This window comes from Hakea prostrata, chromosome 1 (assembly GCF_041222555.1).
Source record: "Hakea prostrata isolate BN-2017 chromosome 1, UWA_Hpros_2, whole genome shotgun sequence".
Classification (NCBI taxonomy): Eukaryota; Viridiplantae; Streptophyta; class Magnoliopsida; order Proteales; family Proteaceae; genus Hakea; species Hakea prostrata.
Genome location: NC_142600.1, coordinates 36,318,804 through 36,329,843, shown reverse-complemented (window position 1 = coordinate 36,329,843; position 11,040 = coordinate 36,318,804). Strand labels below are relative to the sequence as shown.

Below are 11,040 nucleotides of genomic sequence, written 5' to 3'. Positions count from 1 at the left end.
TCCATCTTGGTAAGAATTCAAGTTTTCATGCTAGATTAAAGAATATTGATGTGAGATACCATTGGATTATGGATCTATTGAATTTCAAGTTATTAGAAATTGTGAAAATTCATACTGATTGAAATGGTTCTGACGTGTTGATGAAAGCTTTACTAGGTTTGTTGGTCAACTTTTGGGTTGGCGAATCCCTCCACATAGTCGGGAGGGGGAGACTTGTTGGGTTGGGTTTCTTTCCATTTGGAGGATGGCTCATTACTTGAGTTAGCCCATATCCTTTATAGAAGGGCTTTTTAGCCTTTATCTTTAAAAGTCGAAAGAGGGACTAATTGCATGATTATTGTAGAAGCAATAGAGAATGAAGAAATCCAAAAAAGGAAGAAAAAAAAATAGAGGGGAAAGAGCTCCAATCCCGTTTTTGAGTGTTCCATGTCCAGTTTCAATCAAACTCTTCATTTGGTGGTCATCGGGTGTTCGTCGAGCTAAAATTTTTACTGAAGGATGGTGACTTCTTGTTCTTCAAATCTAATGGTGGGATTGTGAATCTTAGCTCGCAAAGTCAGTGCGATTTGTATGCCTTTGTGCCTCTATTTTGGTAAGATCTATTTAAAACTTTTTAATTTCCTTCATTATTGGAGTTCATACATTTAATAGTGTATGCCAAGAATTATTGTCCTTGATGAATGCTGATGATTGTTGATGTTTTCTGAATTTTGTGGTGGACTAGAGTCCCGTGGTTTTTCCTCTTCACGTCGGAGAGGTTTTCCACATTAAAATTCCCTTGTGTTATGTGTTTTTTATTTTGTGGACATGCTTATAGATGTGTTTGTGATATAATTTGCAACAAAGTTGTGAGAAAAAGATATTGCCTACATTCTATTTGATAAATTGTCTACAAGAATTTCTATTTGTTTGTTTCCTAATAGGTTTGCTTAAGAAGGGGAAGAATTGATTTGTTTTTGCTATTATTGTCAACATTATGGTTAAGTTGTCCATTCCTTCCCCATCATTTTCACATTTGGTAAAGGTTTCTCTTGGCATCTTATGTATCAATTCCTCAACCTTATTTGTTTGTGTTTTATTAAAGAATGGAAGAAAAAAACTTCTATGTGACAATATCCATTACCTGAGTCATTTTCTCTATCTTTGAGGGTAGATAATAACACTATTTTGATGTCCGACTTCCATTCTTTTTTTTCTTTTTTTTCATCCAACATATTGACTACATTAAGTTGGCCAAGCAAACATCCCTAGAAGTGATAAAAGAGTTGTCCAACATAAAAAATGGAGGGCAATTCCACCAAACTATAGAAAGATCAAAGGTCCTAGCTCCACCAACAAGGAAATCAACATACATATTGTTTGATCTAGCAAAAGAAAAAATAGCCAACTCAAAGATGTCCCCAAGTCTTATAATTTCATCCAAAATACAGCAACTAGTCCAATCTAAACTATGTCCATGCCCATTTAGTGCATAAATAGCAGTCTTGCAGTTTGAGTGCAAGGCCAACTTTGTCACTTGTAGTGATTTCGCCAACACAATACCATCCCTAATAGCTTCTAACTCCACAATTGCCGTTGATGTGCCCTAGCCATGAAATGCTTTTGCCACAAGAAAATATACATAAAAATTCCACACTATGCAACCTCGACCTCCCTTTTCGAAATGCTTTTCCCAAGTGCCATCCACATAAACATGGAAATGAAATTCATAGCTTAATGAGTTGGATGGGGGGGGGGGGACAAAAGAAACATTTTCCGGAGGAATCATATTAATGTGTTGCACTTCATTATATAATGAACAAAAAGACTTCAATGTTCCCTATAGAGAAGAGCACTTTCCGTCAAACAAGGTGGCATTTCATGCTTTCCAGATAATCCAACATAACGTACTCCTGATCAAGAGTTTTCAAATCATTGGTTTGTTCAAATCCAGAGTGTATAAACTTTATCCAATCATGCATTGAAGAACCAAAAAATCCAAACTATCAATCCATAAAGGGGAGGCCCTCCAAAGACTGTCCAACTACCATTCATTTATGAGTGTTCCACCCTATTAGTATTCAGTGATAGACCCATATTTTGAGCATGTGGTTCAGGGATGGGAAAAATGTGTTATCCTCTATTCTCAAGATTAGAAGATTCCAATTCTAATATTTCCTACACTGCAGGACTAAACCTTTTTCTTCATGTAGATTCATCATGAGTAGAAATCGTACGATGCCATTTTCATTGGACTATTTCTTTTGAATGTATGTTAATTAAATGGTAGAAAGAAATTTCAGAATCTTTAAAATACTTTTCCCTAAAATAAAAGCATAAAATATCAAATTTGGGTTTTAATGAAGGATGATGTTTATTAGGGACATTTCTTGCAAAACACCCAAAACCCTAGCCGCCACTTCTTCTTGGGCTTATGCAGGTAAGGTTGATCCTCAGAAGCCTAGAGTGGATCGAACTCCTACTACTACTTTACTCAAGAAGGATTCCATATAGACACTCACAAGGACTCTAATAAATCTAAAGTGGAGTTTGAAGCATATTACAACTTCTATAAAATCTTAATTGATATTCTATGTAATCTCAAACTCCTAACCTCGTGTAAACCCAAACTCTACAAACATTGTAACATAGGGACTCCACATGTGACAAACTATCAAAGTCCTAGATGAGTAATGAACAATGTCTTTAAATCTCTATAGGAAGCATGTACACAACTCATTCAGATATAGTAGAAATTAGTTCAGTCTCTCCCATGGGCATAGGTTGAATTCAACCAAACCACATAAATTGGTGTATCTCTTATCTTTCCTCAAACGATTCCCACTATCTATCTCTAAATCATCTCTCTCTCTCTCTCAACCAAACTTAGCATGGTTTCAGAGCACCAGGTTTTTTCTTAACCCCCTAGTTCACTTCTCTCCCTTAACAATCTTCTCGCCATCAAGCTCACGAAGAACAATATCTACTATGGTCATCCCAACTTGTTCCTTTGTTGAAGGCTTATGAGTTATTTGACATTGTGGATGGCTCCTCATAATGCCCACCTGCCACTATTAGTATTGAAGAAAATTATATCTCTATGTACAAACCAAATCCTAATGATAACAAGTGGATTTTTCAAGATCAGTTTCTTGCTAGCTCATTGCTTCGTTATCTTCATTTGGTACATGCTTAAGTTGTTGGGTGTTCCATTGCAAAAGAAGTTTGGGAAAAACTTGAAATGACTTACACCCCCGCCCCACTCCTCTGCTAAAATTAGGCAACTTTGTCTCCAACTACAACTAATGAAACGAGGTAATAATAACATTCATGACAACCTCCATCGTATTAAGTTTACCACTGATAAACTTGTGGCTATTGGTAAGGCCATTTTAGAGATGATGTTTGCTTGTATGTTCTTTATATTTGGCCTTTGTTACTTCTATAGCGACCTGTGGATTCCCTATTACCTTTGCTGAATTAAAATGAATGTTACTTACTCAAGAAATCCATCTTAAGGATGAGTTAGCCTATGATTCATCTACACCTTTGCCTAATCTAACTCACACTGGTAATGTTGGTTATGTTCGACCTTCACAACCTTCCTTTCTAGGTCAACCAAATGAAAAAGGAAGGCCATATCATGGGAAGCCCAATAGCAATCATCCTCCCATTCTTGCTACCCTGCCTTCTCCCTCTAATGGTGGTTACAGACAACAACAACAATTTCGCATTATATGTCAGATTTGTGGCCATCCTAGACATAAAGCTCACAACTACTATCAGCGATATAATCATGCCCTTCAAGGTAGGGCTAGTGCTCCCCCCCTTCATGATATTTTTGAATTTTCTAGTGGTTTGTTAAGTATGAGAACTGGTATCTAGACTCTAAGGCTACAAATCGCATCACCAATACCTAGAAAATCTTCGTATCGTTTAGTCCTACTCTGGTTAAAGTTGAGTTCAAGTTGGTAATGGTATAGGCTTGCCAATCACTCACACTAGTAATCTCTTTATTTGCCCACCTTTCTTTATAGTTCATCTTAACAAAGTATTTAATGTGCCTAATGTTCAGAAGAATTTGATATTGGTCTCAATTCACTCGTGATAATAATGTGATTTTTGAGTTTCACCCTGATATATTTTATGTAAAGGATTGAGCAACAGGGAACTATCTTCTCTAAGGAAACGTCAAGAATGGACTCCACCTGTTGAGCAATAGGGAACTATCTTCTCTAAGGAAACATTAAGAATGGACTCCACCTATTTCACTTGGGTGATTTTTCTTCACAGGACATTTAGTCTCCTAGTGGCATTCCCGACTGGGTCATCCAACTTTTAAATTAGGTTGTACCATTGTTTCTAAATTTTGTTTACCAGTTACTTTAGAGAGTTAAATTTATTTGTGATGCATGACAAAAAAGGAAGAGTCATAAACTCCCCTTCTCCTCTTCAAATTCAATTTCAAAAGGACATATAGATTTAATATTTTTGGATGTGTGGGGCCCTTCCCTAGTGACTTATATTGATGGAGTTCGATATTATGTGATTTTTGCAGATGACTTTAGTAAATATATTTGGATCTATCCAACGCACTTGAAATATGAAGTCATAGGATTTTTTCCAAGATTTAAGTTGCTTGTTGAAAAATCTATTTTCCTGAAGGATTAAACGATTTGATAGTGATTGGGGTGGTGAATATAGAACTGTAACTACTTTTCATATTTCTTGTGGAATTAAGAGTCACATTCCTTGCCCCGACAGGCATGAGTGAAACTAGGCTGTAGAATCCTCATAGACATATTGCTGAGACTGGACTTACCCTCTTAGCCTACTCCTCTTGTCCTAGAAAATATTGGAACTATGTATTTAAGACTACAATATTTTCATCAATTGGATTCCGATTCAAGTTTTGGGCAGTGTCTCACACTTTTACAAACTCTTCAAAGTCCATCTTGCCTACAATGCTTTGAGAGTTTTTGGTTGTGCTTGTTACCCATGCCTTTGTCCTTATAATAGAAATAAACTAGAGTTCCATTCTAGCATGCATGTATTTTTGGCCTGCAGTCCACATCATTGTGGGTATCACTATTTTGATCCACAGATAGGAAAGGTTTTAATTTCTTTCCGTATTGTTTTTTATGAGGCAATTTCCTTTCCTGCACCAACCACCTAGAGAGGTTCCCTCTCCCTATCAAACACCTCTACCCTCTCTCCTTGGCCCCTCCTCTTGTATCACCTAACCTTGGGCCATCTTCCTGACCTTTAGCCCCATCACCACCCTCTCCACCCTTGGCCAAATCCTCCTCCCTTGGGCCCACATTATCCCTTCCGTCTCCCACCACCGAATCCTCTCCCTCTACCTTTCCTTCTCCTACCCCCATCGAACTTGTGGTTGACCTACCCTATGATCCCCACCCTCCATCTCCTCCCTCACCTCCTATCAACCCTAATCAAAATACACACCCCATAATTACCCAATCTAAAGCTCAACCTCCCCCTAGAGTGCTTCTTACCTCCATCTCTCCCGCTCACCTAACCCAACTTGAGCCCACCTCTTTCACCACTGCCAATATTTCTCCTCATTGGCAAAAGGCTATGGATGAATAAATTAATTTTCTCTTGAAAAATGGAATTGGGACTAATATTATTAGCTATAAGTGGGTTTTTCAAATTAAAAGGAAGGTTGATAGTTCAATTGAAAGATTAAAAGCAAAGTTGGTAGTCACGGGGTTCAATCAACAAGAAGGTATAGACTACAATAAGACTTATAGTCCTATTGTCAAACCTACTACTATTAGATTGGTTTTGTCTCTTCTCGTCTCCCACTTTTGGCCTATTCGCCAATTGGATATTCAAAATGCTTCTCTATGTGGATTGTTCAATGAAACTATTTACATGAAACAACCTTTGGGGTTTACTGGTCCTATCGTCCTAACTATTTGTGCCACCTTCATAGATCTTTATATGGACTCAAACATGCACCAAGAGCATGGTTTGATACACTTAATTCTAAGACTGACACTTCACTTTTTATTTATCATGGGATTTTTGGCACAATGTATAACTTGGTCTATGCAGATGACATCCTCTTTAGTGGAAGCACTAACTTGCTACTTAGTTTTTGATTGTCATTGCCTCTGTATTTGCTGTGAAAGACCTAGGTCCATTACATTATTTTTTGGAATGTTTGTTTCTCCATTTTCTAATTGTCTTCATCTCTCTCAACAGCAGTACACAATGGATCTTCTTCACAAGGAAAATATGAGTGATTGCAAGTCTATTACCAATCCACTCTTATCATCTACATAGTTGAGCAAATTTTTGAGGGAGCTCATGGCTGATCTTACCTTGTAAGAGAGTATTGCAGGGGCTCTCCAATATGCTACGATGACTAGACTTGATTTACAATTTGCCATAAACAAAATATGTCAGGTTATGCAAAGTCTAACTCCTGATCATTGGTCTACTATGAAAAGGATTCTACAGTACTTAGAGGGCACTCTCTCTCATAGTATTGTTATTGATAAATCCTTTAAAATGTCCTTAACAACCTTCTTAGATGCTGACTGGGCTGGCTTCCCTAATGATTGAAAGTCCACTAGCATTTATGGCATTTTTCTAGGATCCAATATTGTGTCTTGGAGCTCTCGAAAATGAGCCACAGTTGCTTGTTCTAGTACAGAGTCCGAATATAGAGCCCCAACCAATGCTGCTACTAAACTCATTTTGCTCTAGTTTTTTCTCCATAAACTCCATGTTTTCTTTGTAAATGCACCGATTTTGTGGTGTGAGAATGTTGGGACCATGTATCTCATTGTGAATACGGTTTTTCATGCTTGAACTAAACATGTGGAAACTGACTTCCACTTTGTCTAAGATAAGGTTGCCAAAGGGACCTTCATGTTTGACTCTTATCCACAGGGGGCCATTTGGCTGAAATCTTCACCAAGCCTCTCTCCACTCAAAATTTTAGCACACTACTGGCCAACCTCAAGGTCACTTCGCTACCCTTGAGTTTGAGGAGGCATATTAGAGATATTGTTGGCAAAACACCCAAATTCCTAGCGACCACTTCTTCTCAAGCTTATGCGGTAAGGGTTGCTCCTCATAAGCCTAAAGTCTATTGAACCCTTGCTGCTACACTTAAGGTGGATTGCATAGATGACACTTACAAGGATTCTAACCGATCTAAAGTAGAGTTTGAAGCCGACTACAACTTTTGTAAATCCTTGATTGATAATTTATATAATCTCAAACTCCTATCCTCATGTAAACCCAAATTCTACAAACATGTAACACAGGGACTCCACATGATGATAAACTATCAAAGTCTTGATGAGTGAAGAAAAAGGACTCTGGCTCTTTATAAAAGGCATGTACACAACTCATTAAGATATAGTGGAAAGTATCTCAGACTCTCCCATGGACGTACGTTGCATTCAACCGAACCACATAAAATTGGTGTGTCTATTCACTCTCCTCAAATGACTTACATAGTCTCTCTCTATCAACCAAACTTAGCAATGTTAATGCCAAGTTTTCTTCTATTCCTTTTAACCAATGATCGGTTCTAGCAATCGATTCCCCAAAGCAAGTTTGGACTTACTTGTTAAATGGATTAGTTAAATTTCAAAAATTGGCTTTCAGCTATGTTATATCCTTTCCAAAGTAGCTATATTTTAGTTATAAATTACAACATTATGATTCAAAATATTTAGTTAACAATTTAAGTTTATTTATTAATTTATTAATTTATTAATTTATTTAATCAATTTAATTACTTTAACTTCACTTATTTGTTTGGTTCCCTGAGTCTCCTTTATAGAGACCTTACTTTTCTTAGGGATTTGAAAGAAGTATTTCGTATACTCTATTGTGATATTAGTCTTGCAGTTCTTAACATTAATTCTTCTTTATATTTATTTTACCCGCTTATTCTTCATGTATAATAGAGGTCTCTTAAAGGCTTCTTCACATGGTGACTAATGAGATCAAGGGTAGAGTCTCTTTCAATCAAGTCCCTTGAGAAAACTCTATTCATGTCATAAACACAAATGGGCTATTCTTGTGTTTTTTTTCTATGTTAAGTTTGGGGAAGTAATATTATAATAGTTAGTATTTTATAATAGGTTGAGCACAATGCTATAGCACTCAAAGGGGGTCCAATAGTTGAGTGCATGATTATTGGGGGAGCTAGGGGCTGTTTCATCTTGGAGGCAAAATTGCGTTCTCCTAGTTGCACCATAGGGGGCATCCATAGTCTTAAGGACAGTGTCATCTAATATGAATAAATCCAAACTTTTTTTAATAATTTTTGTTGTGGATATCAAGAAGGTCAATGAAGGAGACATTACCAAAAATCAGCTTCCGTTCAAGGCAAAAGTTAGGTCATTCTCTCAATATTCTGAAACAATTTTTATTACAATTCTTAAGACTATAGATTTTTAGCTTATTAAGAGACTGATAAGCATGCATTTACCATTATTTATTTGATTTAACTCCCCATACTTATTTAATTAAAGAGAGCTAATTGAGTATTTTAGTGTATTTTTCAGGAATAAGGAGATTTTGGATATTAGAGATAATATGGAGTAAAGTTGGCAAATATATTAGATATTGGTGGATTTTAAATCATGGCATTCAATCTTGCTGCTCAAGAAATCATGAAAAGTGAGATCTTAGCCAAATTGGAAATAGGTGGAGGTCTAAGGAACAAAATTGGTAATAAATCTGAAAATCGGGTAAACAGACCTACCTTCAGTATTTTGGGCATATCTCGCTCGTATGAGATTGGATTTCAATAATTCAAGATTCTATGGAACGATATTGAAAATATCTACAACTTTCCAGAGGTTTTCCAAATTCCAAAAGAATAAAGGTCAAATAGATGGGTAAAGAGAGGGGATTCATTGTGTGCGGGAGACATAAAAGAGAAGCCAACCACAGAAAAGAAAACGGCGAATGCGGCTCTCATCTCTCTCATTGCTGAAGAAGAAGACCACATCTCTCTCTCTCTCTCTCCCCCTATGTTTCATCTTTATTTTTCTTATGAACTTTGTGATAATGAGTAGCTAGTTCTTTTTCTTTGGGATGTAGATGAACCATGCTTATTTCATTAATTTGATTGTTCTATCTCTTCTAGTTGATTGTGTTTGAGTTTGGCCAAAGATGTTCTATAGCTCAGCGAACTAAGCGTGCCAAGCTTCCGCAAAAGACGATAGTCTTGCGAAGATAGGGCATACCTAGGAAGATCATCCCTAATTTGCTTTGAAGTGTAGAGTTATATCGGTTAAAGAAAAGCATTGGGGATTCGAAATCCCAAAGATCTTCACATATTCATAGTTTAAGTTTTTGCATTAATTAATAGATTTATTTTAAATTTAGTTTTGTTAAATTCAATCTAAGTAACTTAGCCTTTTAGTTCCCCATAGTTCGACCCCGTACTTTCTGCTTGCTAGATTAGTATAGGATTTTATTTTTGATTGGTTAGTGACACGATCAAATTTTGGCGCCGTTGCCGGGGAACCAAAGCACGGTTGCTAGGATTGATTTTTGTCAATTAGGCATAATTTTTAGAGTAATTTTAGTGTTTTTAATTTTTAATTTTTCTTTGCTTATTTAACTAATCTCTTTTTCTTTTGTTTTGTAGGTAACTGCAAGAGTAGAGATTCGATAATTAGTTTAGGTTGTTATCTTTTCTTTCTTAGATATAATTGTATTTAGGACTTTTTAATTGTAATATTACATTAGCTTGGGTTGTTTAGGTTAATTTAAAAAAAAATCCCCATCCCTCAAATCCCACATGTATAACTTTTGTTCGAAAGATCACGTGGATTGCGCTTCAGGTACGTCCTAAACTTTCCCTTTTGCTATAGTTATTTTCTTTGAATTTTGCTTATTTAGCTTCTTCTTCTTCTTCTTCTTCTTCTTCTTCTTCTTCTTTTTCTTTTTCTTTTGTGTGTATGCATGGTCGTCCGTCCCTAAACCCTGAGTTGACTCCACTTGACTTAGAGTTAGAAGAGACTTTGGCCAACCTTAGTAGGCAAAGAACCATGGCAAACTATGAGCCTCCAATGAGGCCCTTGAGTGAGCATTTCATTCCTACGATATATACTCCGGTTTCTTGTATTAAGTTGCCTAACATAGAGGCGGCTCAATATGAGACAAATCTAGTGTGATTCAAATGCTACCATCTTTTTATGGACTTGCCAATGAAGAGCCTTATAAGCACTTAGATGAGTTTTTAGAGGTGTCATCCACGGTTAAAATTCAAAACCTCTCAGTTGATGCTTTAAGGTTACTTCTTTTCCCATTCTCCCTTAAAGATAAAGCTAAGCATTGGCTTCATTTTTTGGCCAATGTTAAAATTTCCACTTGGGTAGAAATGCAACAGGAGTTCCTTAAAAAGTTCTTCCCCATTGGCCGTACCAATAGCATTAGGAGCGCGATAACGAGTTTCTCCCAACAAGAAGGAGAACAATTTCATGAGGCCTAGGAAAGACTAAAAAAATTACCTAGAAAGTGCCCCCACCATGCTATTCCTAAATGGCAATTGGTTCAATGCTTTTATGATGGCCTTAGAGACCGACATAGGCAAATGGTTGATTCTTCTTGTGGTGGGACTTTCATGCACAAGAATGAGAATGAGGCATGGGAACTTTTTGAGACCCTTAGTGAAAACTGCCAACACCATGCTTCAGCAGCTAGGATTGAGATTCCATCCATTGGGCAACCAAAGAGGAGCGGTCTCTATGAGATCAATCCTATCGTTGAGATGAGTGCTCAGGTTGACTTGCTATCTAAGAAATTGGATTATCTCTTGTCATTAGGACAAACCCCATCTCCACTTCCTACAAGTTCTTCTCCACCTAATCAGATTGAAGCATGTGCTTTATGTTCTAGCCTATCCCATCATGTCACTGACTGCTATTTGGCTACACAATACCCTGAGTTTGTTAAGGAGCATGCACATTTGGCCCAAGGAGTCTCTAAATTTGGCAATGATCCATATTCCAATACCTATAACCCAGGATGGCGAAACCACCCCAATTTTTCATG

At 36.9% G+C, this 11,040-nt stretch overlaps 1 non-coding gene across 1 annotated transcript; it reads right to left on the bottom strand.

Annotated features, from left to right (window-relative positions):
* Positions 1–10,414: 10,414 nt before the first annotated feature.
* Positions 10,415–10,521, bottom strand: LOC149028874 (small nucleolar RNA R71). Its single transcript, XR_016171349.1, has one exon. It is a non-coding gene; the product is annotated as a small nucleolar RNA R71 (small nucleolar RNA).
* Positions 10,522–11,040: the final 519 nt, after the last annotated feature.